Source organism: Hemitrygon akajei, chromosome 27 (assembly GCF_048418815.1).
Source record: "Hemitrygon akajei chromosome 27, sHemAka1.3, whole genome shotgun sequence".
Classification (NCBI taxonomy): Eukaryota; Metazoa; Chordata; class Chondrichthyes; order Myliobatiformes; family Dasyatidae; genus Hemitrygon; species Hemitrygon akajei.
In genome coordinates, this window is record NC_133150.1 from 35,698,729 (window position 1) to 35,712,095 (window position 13,367).

The window sequence follows — 13,367 nt, forward strand, 5'->3', positions numbered from 1 at the left end:
AATTTAACTGAAGGATCAAAGACAAATTAATATTTTTATTTACATATTTTTGCACCATTAGAATTTTATATATACACTCAGTGGCCACATTATAAGGTATCTCCATCTCCTGTACCTAATAAAGTGGCCACTGAGTGTATCTTTGTGGTCTTCTGCTGCTGTAGTCAACCACTTCAAGGTGTTGTGCATTCAAAGATGCTCTCCTGCACTGTTGTAGCACATGGATATTGGAGTTACAGTCACATTTCTGTCAGCTTGAACCAGTCTGGCCATTCACTTCTGACCTCTGTCATTAACACATTTCTGCTGCTCACTGGAAACTTTTTTGTTAGTTTTTTGCACCATTCTCTGCAAATTCTAGAGACTGCTGTGAGTGTAAATTCCAGATCAGCAGCTACTAAAATACTCAAACCACCCTGTCTGGCACCAACAATCATTTCATGGCCAAAGTCACTTCGAACACATTTCTTCCCCATTCTGAACAACAACTGAAACTCCTGGTCACGTTTGCATGCTTTTATGCATTGAGTTGCTGCCACACGATTGGCTGATTAGATATTGCGTTGACAAACAAGTCTACGGGTATACTTAATAACATGCCCACTGAGTGCACACAGCAAAAAACAATCATTTGGTCATCTTGCTTCTCATCTTGGTCCTTAATAGTACTCTGGTAAAGCACAGTACAGCATGGGTGACGTGGTAGTGTCATGGTTACTGTAACACTTCATGGTGTCCGCCTGCGAAGAAAGATGGTTTCAGCGGAAGCGGAATTACCTGAATAAGTTTAATGAATAAGATGTGATGCTACCAGGATTTACTTTGATGCATGAGATCCAATCCCTAACAGATGAGCAACTACACCTGTTTATTTTGTCAAGACTTTTTCATCAGCATCTACCAACAGCCCAGATGAAGTCAGAGGCCACAGGAGGATCCACTCTCACCTACAAGTCACACAGCACCCTGAATCGAAAATATATTTTCCCTCATTGCCGAAAATCCTGCAGCTCTTGAGTCAACGAAACCATGGGAGCAATTCCCTCACGACAGCTTGAACATGCTCTTTAACATTCTGAACCATGCTGTTTACTACTGCTTTAATATATTCATATATGTAAAACCTCCACTGGTGCATAAAAAAACCTCCTAATGGCAGAAACCTCCATTTCCTGGATGCGTAGTATGAAACCAGATCATACAAACAGGCCTCGGCTGTACTGTCAGATTCAAGTCGTTCTTCAAAACATCAGATGCTTTTTAATGAGATGTTTAGCTCTGAAATTCAGGAACATTATAATTCCATATTAAGATGCATGCAAGTTATTTCTCATGCAGTGATGGGAAACGGAGAATCACTAGGTTGGGACTGACAAGTGTGTTCCTTCTTCTTGGCCCCATATTTTCAATAGAACTATCTTCTAAATATTTCTTACTTCCTGTCAGTTTCTCTCATACCATACCTTCATGTACACATCACCTGGAAGGGAACTATCAGTTGGGTTGAAGAACCGGGCTCTATGCTCTGAGACTTTATCAGTAATCCTAATTCATATGACAAAGTCATTGTTCATATAGGGATACCAACATATTACTATAGATATAAACATGCAAATTAGGAGCAAAAGAGGTCACTTAGTCTCTAGAGCATGCTCCCGTATTTAATTAAACACTTGATTTTATTATTGTAACCTCAGCACTGAGTTTCCTTCCACCCTTTCCTTGAAAATATGCATTTAACTCTGCTCTTAAAATATTCGAAGCCCCAGCCCTTTCCATCACACTTTGAAGAAGAGATTTACTAACATTCATGACCCTCTGAGAATAAAATGTTGCCTCATTTTTTGTCTTAAACCTCTTCTTTTAATCAGTGGTTCTCCCAGAGGAGGAAAGATCTCCTTCACATCCACCCTGTCTGGATCACCTCAGTCAGGTCCTTTCCTGCTCCTAAACTGTAATGAATACAAGTTCAACCTCTCCAACCTTTTCTCATAGGACAATCCATCCATTCTAAAACTGAGTTGAATAAAACTCTCCGAACTGTGAGGATGCATTAAATTCCTTACCAAGGTAAGGAGAGCAATACTGCATACAAGGCTTTGCAGATGAAGTACAATCTCCCTAGCTTTCCATTCAATTCTTACAGTCATTTTTAACTCTCAGTATTTCCTGCTATATCTGTACCAATTCTTGGCAAATTATGCACATCATGCACCTGGATACTCTGAGAGCTCTGCAGTATCTCACACTTAGATATTGCACTTCCTATTTTTAAAACTTTTCCTGATAAAATTATCAATCTAATACTTGCCCACATTATCGTCAATTTGTAAGAACTTTGGCCATTCACTTAACATGCCAATATCTGTTGGAGGTCTCCTTCTGTCGTCTTCATAACTTACTCTCTTACATTTCTCTGTGTCATTCAAAAACTTAACAATGGTACATTTGGTATCTTTATCAAGTTCATCTCTACCCCACCTGCACCATCTGATTCCTAGTTAAGCAAAAGTTATTTTTAAATTTGTTCATGGCATCGCCCCTCCCTAGTTCTGTCATGCTCAACACTGAGGAAACAAAATTCTTCAAATCTGGCCTGTTGGTTACACTGGACAACAAAGATTTTGCTTCCTGAATACCTTTGGGTGTATCTTATGGATTTTAGGCTGCTGATCATGAAAATTACCATGAAATTTCCCTATCACGCACCATTAAAAATCGCCTATATTTGTAATTCCAATTCATGATTCACGTCAATGTAAAGTGAAACCATGAAGTGCAACATGTCAATAAAGATTCATTTTCTTCATTCCACTTAGACTCTTCTTTGCAAATCTTGGTGCTGTCTGTGATGAACATGGTGCAAGGTTTCACCAGGACATTGCAGTCATGGAGAAATTGGAATCCATCAGTGCTGGCTGATTATTGTTGGGCACTTAAGCGAGAAGCCTCAGACACTGAGTACAAATGAAAATCATCACCAAAACATTTTTAGTTTAGTTGACCTATTGCAAAACATCACACCTGGTATGCAATTAAATGCATTATACGCAATAAAAGTTAATTTCCTGTTTCTCCAAATTCCTATGTGACACAACTAGTCTGAAATTACATTTGTGTTCAGCTTCAAGTGGTCTATCATAAACAAAGAAAAATTCTGAGGAAGCAATACTTTCGAAAAAATTTGTTGCCCAGTGTTATTGGTAGCTGCATCTTAATTGTTGGAGACCTGAAGAATTTCCTTCTAGATGCATTTCTTTCCTCCCTTATGGTGTCACTTAAAGGCTAACTAACTAATCTTTTGGTAATCTGGCCTCACCTCTCCTTGGTCTTTGATAGTACTTCAGTAAAGCACAGTATGGTATTGGCGACATGGTAGAGTCATGGTTAGTGCAACACTTTGTGGTGTCAGCCTATGAAGAAAGATGGTTTCAATGGAAGAATTAAATTACCTTTAATGAATGAGATGTAATGCTAACATGATTTACTTTGATGACCGATGAGTACAGTAACTGCACCTATTTATTTTGTCAAGGCTTTTTTGACAGCACCTACCAACAACCCAGATAAAGTCATTGGCTGCAGGGGGATCCAATCTCACTGACAAGTCAAACAGAAACTTGAAATGAAAACATATTTTCCTTTATTGGTGAAAGTCCTGCAACTCCTGAGTCAATGGAACAGTGGGAGCAATTCCCTCACAAAGGACTTGCACAGCCTGAATATGTTGCTTACCATTCTGAACCATACTGCCTTCTCACGGACAGACAACGAAGGGCAATAAATGCTCGTTTTAAAAATGCAGTTTCCCATCTTGTGAATGGGTGTAAAGAAATTACCTTTGGTGCAAAAATGCTGAAGAATAAGCATCTTGGGAAGATAGAGTGTGTAGGTGTTTTGTTTTAGAACCTAGAACAGTGCAGCACAGCACAAGGACTTCGGCCTATGATGTCAACACCAAGCACAATGCTGAATTAAACTAAATGGCTTGTGCCTATATGTGATCCATATCCCTCCTTTCCCTGTACATCCATGTGTCTACCTAACTGTTTCTTAAACCCCATGATTACATTTGCTTCCACCACTACCCTAAGGCAGCTGGTTCCAGACACCCACCACTCACTCTGTAAAAATCTTGTTCCACACATCTCCTTTGAAATACCTCCATCGTCCTCTTACATCCTCTAGCCTCTAGTACCTGGTCTTTCTACCCCAGGAGAGGTTCTGTCTATCCTATCTACGTTTCTTATAATTTTACAAACTTCTAACAGGCTTCTCCTCACTCCAGAGAAAACAAACCCAAGTTTACCCTAGAAGACATGAAGAGTTTACTGATGGATTTCTTCAATAACTTTGCTAAGAACATTGTTACAGTTAACAGAAGAGAGAAGATAATTCTCATCACCCTTGCCTTTCCACTTCAAAATCCAAAAAAAAGAGTATGTCTGCTGGTGACTGTAAAAGAAATAAACACATTTTTTCCAACTGCATCAACTTGACTTTAAATCAACTACCCGGGCTAATTTTTTTCAGAGTGCTTGCAGTTCTTTATACATCCCAAATCCTCTAACTTATCTTCCAGAGAGCATGAAATGGCCAACATTACTACCTTGCAAACCTTTTACTGTGCTTGCTATCTGATCTGGTAGTTGACTTTGACAAGTATTTCAATCTTCAGGTTCCTGAATACCCAGCTGGACCTGATCCTTATGGGAGCTTGACATCGATGGATGTTCTAATGCTCAATATACTTGAGCCAGCCTTTCAATAATAAGGCTGCTTACTTTTTAAATGATTGTAAAGGGATAAAGGCTTTTTTTTTACCCTGCTGTGTCTACTCTGAAGAATATTGATTCACCTATCATTCCAAATGAAGAGATAGCAACTTCCTAATAGTTTTCCTTCCATTCACATCCCCCCTTAAATGTCTACTGATGGAATAATGTTATAGAGAATGAAATTGTATTTATGTATCACCTTTCCTGATCTCAGGATGTTCCAAAGACCTTTATAAAATAATTAATTGTCTCTGAAATGTTGTGACTTAGAGAGTACAGAGCAGCCAACTAGAAGCTGCTTGGTCCTGTAAATGTGATTATGATCAAATTCATCATTTCTTAAAAAATCTAGATTGGCCGTGACACGGGGAGAGCTTTCTCATTGCTTTTTAATAGTATCCCAAGCTGGGCTTCAGTTTATCTACCTTGGAAAGGTATTTAATTGTCTGGAATAGGGCTCAAACTCAATACCTTCTGAGGCAAAAGCCTTAGCAATGGAGACAAGCATGCCATCACATTGTGTTAGACCACAATGGGAATTAACGCTACCCACTTGGCTCCTTTGGCAAGCATTCTGTTTATTACCGTCAGTCAGCAAAACAGTTCAAATGGAACTCAAACTAGTTGCCCATCATTTCAAGGGCTTGGTGGCAATGGTGTCATACAGTACAAAAACTGGCCATTCAGCCCATTTTGTCCATGCCAACCATCAGATACTAATGCACCCTTATCACATTTTCTTTTTCACATCTCTATGTCAACGCTCTCCTTTATTTTCCTGCTGCCCACCTTGACTTGGGCCAACTTGCAGTGACCAGCTACCTCATCAAATGACGCATCTTTTGCGAGCGGAAGGAAACTCATCCAGCCATGCCGGCAAGCTCCATGCCGGCACCACGGTGACGATCAACAAACGCCATCTTGTTGGCATGGCCAGGTGGTAACGCCAACCACGGTGCCACTCATAACCACTATAATCACCAAATGATATGTCCGTTAAACAAAATATTGAATTGTTTCTGAAAAGTTGTGATTGAGGGAACAGGACAACCAATTTGAAGACTAATTGGTTCCATCAATGTGATTATGAACAAATTCACGATTTTTTAAAGTAGAAAGTTGCGACAAACTTGGGTCCATCGTTAAGACTTTTGCCTCAGAAGTTACTCTTTGAACCTTTTTCCAGACTCTTTAATATCTTTCTGAGGTGGGTAAGCAGAAGCCTAGATCAAATGAACCTGGGAGACTATTGAAAAGCAAGCAGTGTGTCAGGAACATAATGATCATAATGATATTGGTTAAGAATAACTATTGCCAGAACATCAGAGAGAACTCTCTGCATGTTGGTGAAGGGTTTCACATGTGCATCTGAAGAAAGGCTTCAGTGCAAAATAATCTATACACGTAGAAGTCTATAGCCTGTGGGCAATGTGGAGACAACAGCCTAACTCCAGTAATTCAGCTCTGTTTTGCTTCATGCATCTCAGCACAAGCAGAATGAAAATCCCTCACTGTCAGTGTCCTTATAGGCTTTATTACTTACTGTCGATTAGGCAGAAAACTCATACCGCTAAGCCTTGTCTTCACATGTTATCAATGACCCGCTTCTGTGTATACTCCAGAGGACTGAAATTTGAGTTTGGGAACTCCAAGCTTTGCCGACTTTACCTTGTCAGTCGCTTAGACCACGTGACTTCGCGCAGGATTTTAACACGGAATTAATGTTCTGAATGCGCGGGCCCAGGGGAGTAAGACTGAAATAACATTCTAATCCAGTTCAACAGAACGGGGCAAAACGCAAGGTAAATAATTGGATTGCGAATCCGGGGCAGGCAGGGCTGTGATCAGTGAGCATTTTCGCATGCTGTTTGTTCAGTGAGCAAGCTACAAGCTCTCAGGCGTCAGTGAGAAAGATCTGCGTTTATATAACGCTCATCGTAAGCTTAGAACACCCCAAAAGCACTTCGCCACCAATAACGAGCAGTCACCATCAGGAGGTGCAGGAGCATGCATTATAAGCCACGTCCTCCTGCAAACAGTAACGCAGTGAAAGCCCAAATTATCATTTCCCCCCCCTCCCCCCCACTCAGTATTGCCGATTGAGACACAACATCCCCGCTCGCCTTCAGAAAGAGCTGCGGGATCTTTTTACGTCCATCCGAGAGTATGGGTAAAGTCTCTGCTAATGAGCCGTACTGCCGTGGAAAGGATTTGGGACGAGGCATTGTAGCTAAGTGTTAGCTTTGGAAATTCGGCTCGGATGTTGCTGTGTGTTTTGAATAACAACCTGCCGCCAATGAGCTGAAGGCAGAGTAGCAGCAACCTTAATGCATCACAGCTTTATTCAAACCGATTCCGCATTTCTGTGTACCTTCGTGAATCATTTATTCTCATCCATCACACTCCTGAATTCCCTTGAATGACAAACCCACATTGTTGCGTCCCCAGTCTTTCCACGACCTTGCTCTACCATATCGTTTCAACACATCCCAAAACCAATTCTACACTTGCGAACCACTAGTGGTCCGTTGTTGACTAAAAGGTAATACTCTTACTTATAGACCATAAGACATAGGAACAGAATTAGGCCGTTCAGTCCATCGAAGTGCTCCACCATTTCAACCCAGCCGCTAGGTTTCATTAGGAGTTTGAGGAGATGCGGCATGTCACCAAAGACGCCCCCCCCCCCCCCCCAATCTCTACAGATGTACTAGGGAGAGTTTTCTAACTGGCTGCACCACCGTCTGGCTTGGGGGGCGTGGGGTGGGAGGGGGACTACTGCACAGGGTCCAAGCACGCTGCAGAGAGTTGAGAACTCAGCCCGCTCCGTCATGGACCACTAGCCTCCATAGTATCCCGGACATGTTGGAGGAGCGATGCCTCAAAAAGACAGCATCCATCTTTAAGGACCCCCATTACCCAGGACATGCTCTCCTTTGGACTAGGAGGAGAAGGAGGTAACAAATTCAGAAACAGCTTTTCCTCTCTGTCATTAGATTTCTGAATGGACATTGAATCAATGAACAATATCTTTTTTTTCTCTTTTTTCCTTACTTATTTAATTTAACCTTTTAAATATATTATTACTGTAATCTCTTTTTTACTATTATTATGTACCGCAATGTACTGCTAGGGCAGAACAGCAACTTACATGACAGTGATATTAAACCTGATTCTAATTCTGATTCACTTGTCTCCTTCCCATAACCCTTAACACCCTGACCAATCAAGAATCTATCACTTAAATCAAGAAGCTTCCACTTTAAATATACGGTACACAATAATTTGGCCTCCACCACCATTTGAAAGATTCACCGGCTCTCTGGCTAAATAAATTCCTCCTCATCTCCACTCTAAAGGGATGTCCTTCTATTCTGAGAACCTGTGGCCATACACTCTTCTACTATTGGAAATACCTTCTCCAAGTCCACGCTATTTAGACCTTTCAATATGCAATAGGTTTTAACGAGATCCCCCTTTTGAGCAATGTGGTTCTGGATTCCGGTCCTGCAGATGTGAACCGAGTTCATCATTCAGGTGATGTCCTGATGTAGTACTGAAAATGTGCTGCACTATGAGGGATACTGCCTTTCAAATGAGACTTATTGTATATCATGACTAGTCCGTCTGCATTATCAGGAAGACAGGTAATCCTAGAACACTATCCAAGATGAACAGTGAATTCTTTTCTGGATAACATTTATTGCCCGGTGAACATCACTGAGACGGATTATTATTGCTTGTGGGATTTTGTTCCCTGCAAGTTGGCTGCTGTATTTCAACTGTGGCATGATTGCAAGAGTCTTTCTTTAGCTTTCAAAGTGCTTTTGGGTGTCCTGAGACTGGGTGAGCAGCTCGAGCAACACATGGACTCTGAGATGAAATGTTCACTCTGTTCTCTTTTTCCACAGATAAGGCCTGACTAGCCTGACTAGTCCGTGTGCCAACATTTGCAGGCTTCCCCCAGATCGTCCTTAGGTGTGTCGATTATCAACGCAAATGATACATTTCACTGTGTGATAAATAAATGAAACTGAATCTAGTGTTTTCTGTTTTAGATTTCCAGCTCTGCATTGTTGTAATATTTTATTAAGGAATAATTCTTTCTCAGTTTCTCATTTTTGCTTTCAGTTTCGGAGTTTTTAATTGCCTCTTCTTTACCATCAATAGCACTCTCCCCAGTCCTTGGCATTCTACTCACTGTCAAACCCCATTTTGAAATCAATCTAATTCTCCCTGTTATTCATCATATGTTTCAAAACTCTCCAACATCACTGCCTGGCATCCCTTTTTAGCTCTGTGAATGATAATTGGCTGTTCACTATGTTCAGAGTTATAGAACATAGAAACATTACAGGGCTTTCTGCTCATGATGTTGTGATCACTAAACCTACTCCAGATCAATTTAATCCTTCTCTCCCAAATAGTCCTCCATTTTTCTTTCATCCATTTGCCTATCTAAGAGTCTTTTAAATGTCCCTGTTGTATCAGCCTCTACCATTACCTCCGGCAATGTGCTCCATTCACTCACCACTCTCTGTAAAAAAAAAGCCTATCTCTGCATCCCCCCTATACTTTCCTCCAATCACCTTAAAAATATCCTGGGAAAAGGGCATTGGCTGTCCACCCTGTTATGCCTCTTATCATCTTATACAGCTAGATCAGGTCACCTTTCCACCTTCTTCACTCCAAAGAGAAAAGCTCTGGCTTGCTCAATCTGTCTTCATAAAACATGTTCTCTAATCTGGGCAGCATCCTGATAAATCTCCTCTGTGCCCTCTTTAAAGCTTTCACATCCTTCCTATAATGAGATTATCAGAACAGAGCACATTACTCTAAGTGCAGACTAACCAGAGTTTTATAGGGCTGCAACATTACATCGCGGCTCTTGAACTCCAACCTCTGATTAATGAAGGCCAACACACTATACACCTTCTTAACCATCCTATCAACTTGCACGACAACTTTGAAGGGTCTATGGAGATGGACCTTAAGATCTCTCTGTTCCTCCACACTGCTAAGAATCCTGCCATTAACCTTCATGTTTGAGCTTCCAAAGTGAATCATTCACACCTCTCTAGATTGAACTCCACCTGTCACTTCTCAACCCAGCTCTGCATCTTGCCATGAACCTATGGCAACCTTCCACACTATCCACAGCACCACTGACCTTCATGGCATTTGCAAATTTACTAACCCACCCTTCCACTTCCTCATCGAAGTCATTTATAAAAACACAAAGAGCAGGAGTCCCAGAATAGATCTCCGTGGAACACCAGTAGTCACTGAACTCCAGACAGAATACCTCCATCTACTGCCACCCTCTACCTTCTGTGGATAAGCCATTTCCAAATCCACACAGTCAAATTTCCACGGATACCACGCCTCTTGACTTTCTAAACCAACTTGCAATGTGGAACCTTGTCGACCGCTTTACTTAAATCCATCTGGGCCACATCTACTGCTCTACCTTCATCAGTTTGTTTTTCTTCCTACTTCTTTGAAAAGTCAATCGGGCTCATGAGGCATGACCTGCTTCTCACAAAGCCAGGCTCACTATCCCTAATCAAACCATGCTTCTCCAAATGCTCAGAAATCCTGTCTCTAAGAGTCCTCTCCATTAGTTTTCCCACCATGGATTTAAGACTCGCTGGTCTATAAAAACTTGAGGTCATAGCTCCCTATCTATTTCCCTCTTAGAGTTAAATTCCTCAGTATAACCCCTCTTAACCCTCTCCTTCTCCAGTGAAAACACTCTATTTGACTTTGGTAGTCCCTTGTTTGCAAATACTATGGGAGGATGGGATGAATCAACAGCTATGGCCCCCCAACCCTGCACCACACTGTAATGTTCCATTTAGTCATGACAGTGGAAAGAATGTTGTTAGACTTATGGATTGGGAGAGTCACGGGTACACATTATTGAAGGTTGGTGGGTTTAGCTAGGATGGGGCTTGGATAATCAATAACACCAGATACTGTGGAAGAGCCAAACTCTTTGCTGTTGCTTTGTTACTCTGTGAAAAAAGGGTCAGTTTAAGCAACAAACATGGACAGGCTCTTTTTTGTGCTGAGCCTGATGTCAAATTGAGTTAATCCTTTCCGCCTGCTCATGATCCACATCCCTCGTTCCCAGCATATTCATAAATGCCACTGTCGTATCGGCTTCCACTACCTTGTTTCAGGCATCTACCACTCTCTACGTAAAGACACTGGGAAAAAAAAGATTCCGGCTACTTTAGCAGAACTTAGCAGAACACTAAAAGTGCCTGTTTTTTGTCTTTTTTTATGAGGAAGTGGGTGCCATAAAATAATCTGGAGTTTTTTCATATTTTAATGGAAGGGGACATTCACGAAGGCACTCACTTTGAGTATGGTCAGCCTGCCATGCTCTGTTAATTACCGACAACGAAAGCATATATTGCATTCCATTGTTACTACGTTCACTCTTTAGACTCCAAATTGCCTCAGAGTTCAAACCAAAAGCAAAACAGCCAACATTCTGCTGCTGTAACATCATGGGATTGCAAACCAACATTAATCTTTCCAGAGGCTCGCAGGTAATGATGTTGTCACTGTACATTTTACATTCATGCTGCTTGGCGAATACTACACCATGTGGTTGAAAAGGCTGAGGAATGGAGAAAGAAAGGAAAGAATGAGGAGAAAGTGGGGTAGAAATAGACAGGGAGAGGAAGATAGAAGGACGGATAAGATCAGAGGGAAAGGGAAGAACAGAAGAGGGATAGAAGGAGAAGGGGAGTGGTAAATTAAGTAGATGGGGAGATGGATGGAGGCTAAGAATGTGGGCAGAGAGAAGATCAGGAAGAGTGAAAGAATGAGGTAGAACGATAGGAGGAGAAGGAAAGAGAGAGGGTGTTAAAGGAATGAGAAAGAAGTAGGAAAAAGGAGATCATGCACAAAAAGAATCACAGAGGAAGAGGAAAAGAGTGATAGAGAGAGTGAATGTGAAAAAGAATGAAGGAGATAGAATCAGGAGGGAATATATATGAAGTGTGAGCATGAGGAAAAAAGAAATAAAGGAGGATGAGAAAAAGAAACAAAGTGAGGGAAGGACAGTGAAGGAACACAGGAGGAAGAGAGAGTGTGTGAAAAAGTAAGAGAGAAAAGGAACAGGGAGGAAATGGCAAGGAATAAAAGAGAAAGGGAATGATAAAAATAAACACAGAGGGATGGATGGGGAGAGGACACAAGTACAGAGTGAAACCGGGGAGCGAAGGAAAGGAAGGGAGAAGGGAGGAGAGGGAAAGCGGGTTCAAGGGGAGATGAGAGAGAGCTAAATAAAAGACAAGTAGAAAAGTGGAGAAAGCGTAAAATAACTAATAACACGGGGGGGGGGGGGAATAATGAGAGATAAAAAGAGAGAATGGACAAGGGGAAGGATGAAAAAGAGAAAAAGAAGAGAGGATGGGACAGAATGAGAGTGAGAGTAAAAGAGGCAGAAAATGGAATAATGAGAACGAAAAATAAACGGACAGCAAAGAAGGGATGTGAAAAGACGTGCAACTGCAAAAACGAGAGAGGAAGATAAATAAAGAGAGAGAAAGTGAGCGGGAGAGCGAGGGAAAGTGAGAGTAAGTGAGGGAACGAGGGAGAGGGAGAGAGAGGTAGAGATAGAGAAAAAGAGAGAGGGGTAAGAGAGTGAGAGAGAGGAGAGAGAAAAAGTGAGAGAGAAAGTGAGTGAAAGCGATAGGTAGAGATAGAGAAAGAGAGCGAGAAGAGAGGGAGAGGGTGAGAGAGAGAGAAGAAGAGAGAGCGAGAATGAGGGAGGGAGATCAGAAAGGCTGTACCATATGGTGAAACGGGTGCCTTAGAGGATGCTGCACGAATGCTGACACGATGGAAAGTGACCGAGCCTCTTTCCCCAGCTGCACATTGCAGGCGAACCAACCCGAATTATAGGCAGAAATGTCCAGTGGCCTTTCAGTACAACAAATACTGGCAGCAGACGCTTGCTTGCGGTCTGTGCTCAGTGCTACAGAATGTTGCAGCTCATCTCAGCGGCGGATGAGTGACACTGATACAATGCTGCCTCAGATGTGCATTCAAAAGAAAATCAGATCTGTTCTTTAAGAGCACGCACTGACTGAAGAAGATGACCCTACCTTGAGCATCAAAGAACTCCAGCAGCCTTTGCACGTCCTTGAAGCAGAGTACCAGTCTGTCAGGAATATTTTTGATTCCCCCCTTTCCTGAAATGTTATTCAGAGCCCTCTGCATGTGTTTCACTGGGCACTGCAGCAACTGCACTAGGATGAGCTCCTCCTATTCCAGTAAACGTAGCAGCTCCTGGGAGCCTTCCATTTGCTCAGCCCGAGGACCACTGAGAGGAGCTCTTCATGCATGATTCATACACTGACAGTATTTACATCACAGTTATCCTCTCCCTCTCCCTTTCTCCATCACTTTCTCACATTCTTTCCCTTTTTTCTCTTCCCATTTCTTTCATACACTCCTTGCTCTCTCTTTCTTTCATTCTTTCCCACAAACTTCTTTCTATTTCACTCCCTCTCTTAAATATCCTTTTCTCTCTCTTCCTCACTCTTTCTACCTCACTCACGTCTCTAG

At 41.8% G+C, this 13,367-nt stretch overlaps 1 protein-coding gene across 1 annotated transcript in view; it reads right to left on the reverse strand.

Moving 5' to 3' along the window:
• Positions 1–13,031, reverse strand: part of cntn2 (contactin 2) — a 227,392-nt gene extending 214,361 nt beyond the window's left edge. The window contains exon 1 of the mRNA XM_073030631.1: positions 12,905–13,031. The gene's annotated coding sequence lies outside the window, so the exon portion shown is untranslated. The remainder of the gene's footprint in view (positions 1–12,904) is intronic.
• Between the last annotated feature and the right edge of the window lie 336 nt (positions 13,032–13,367).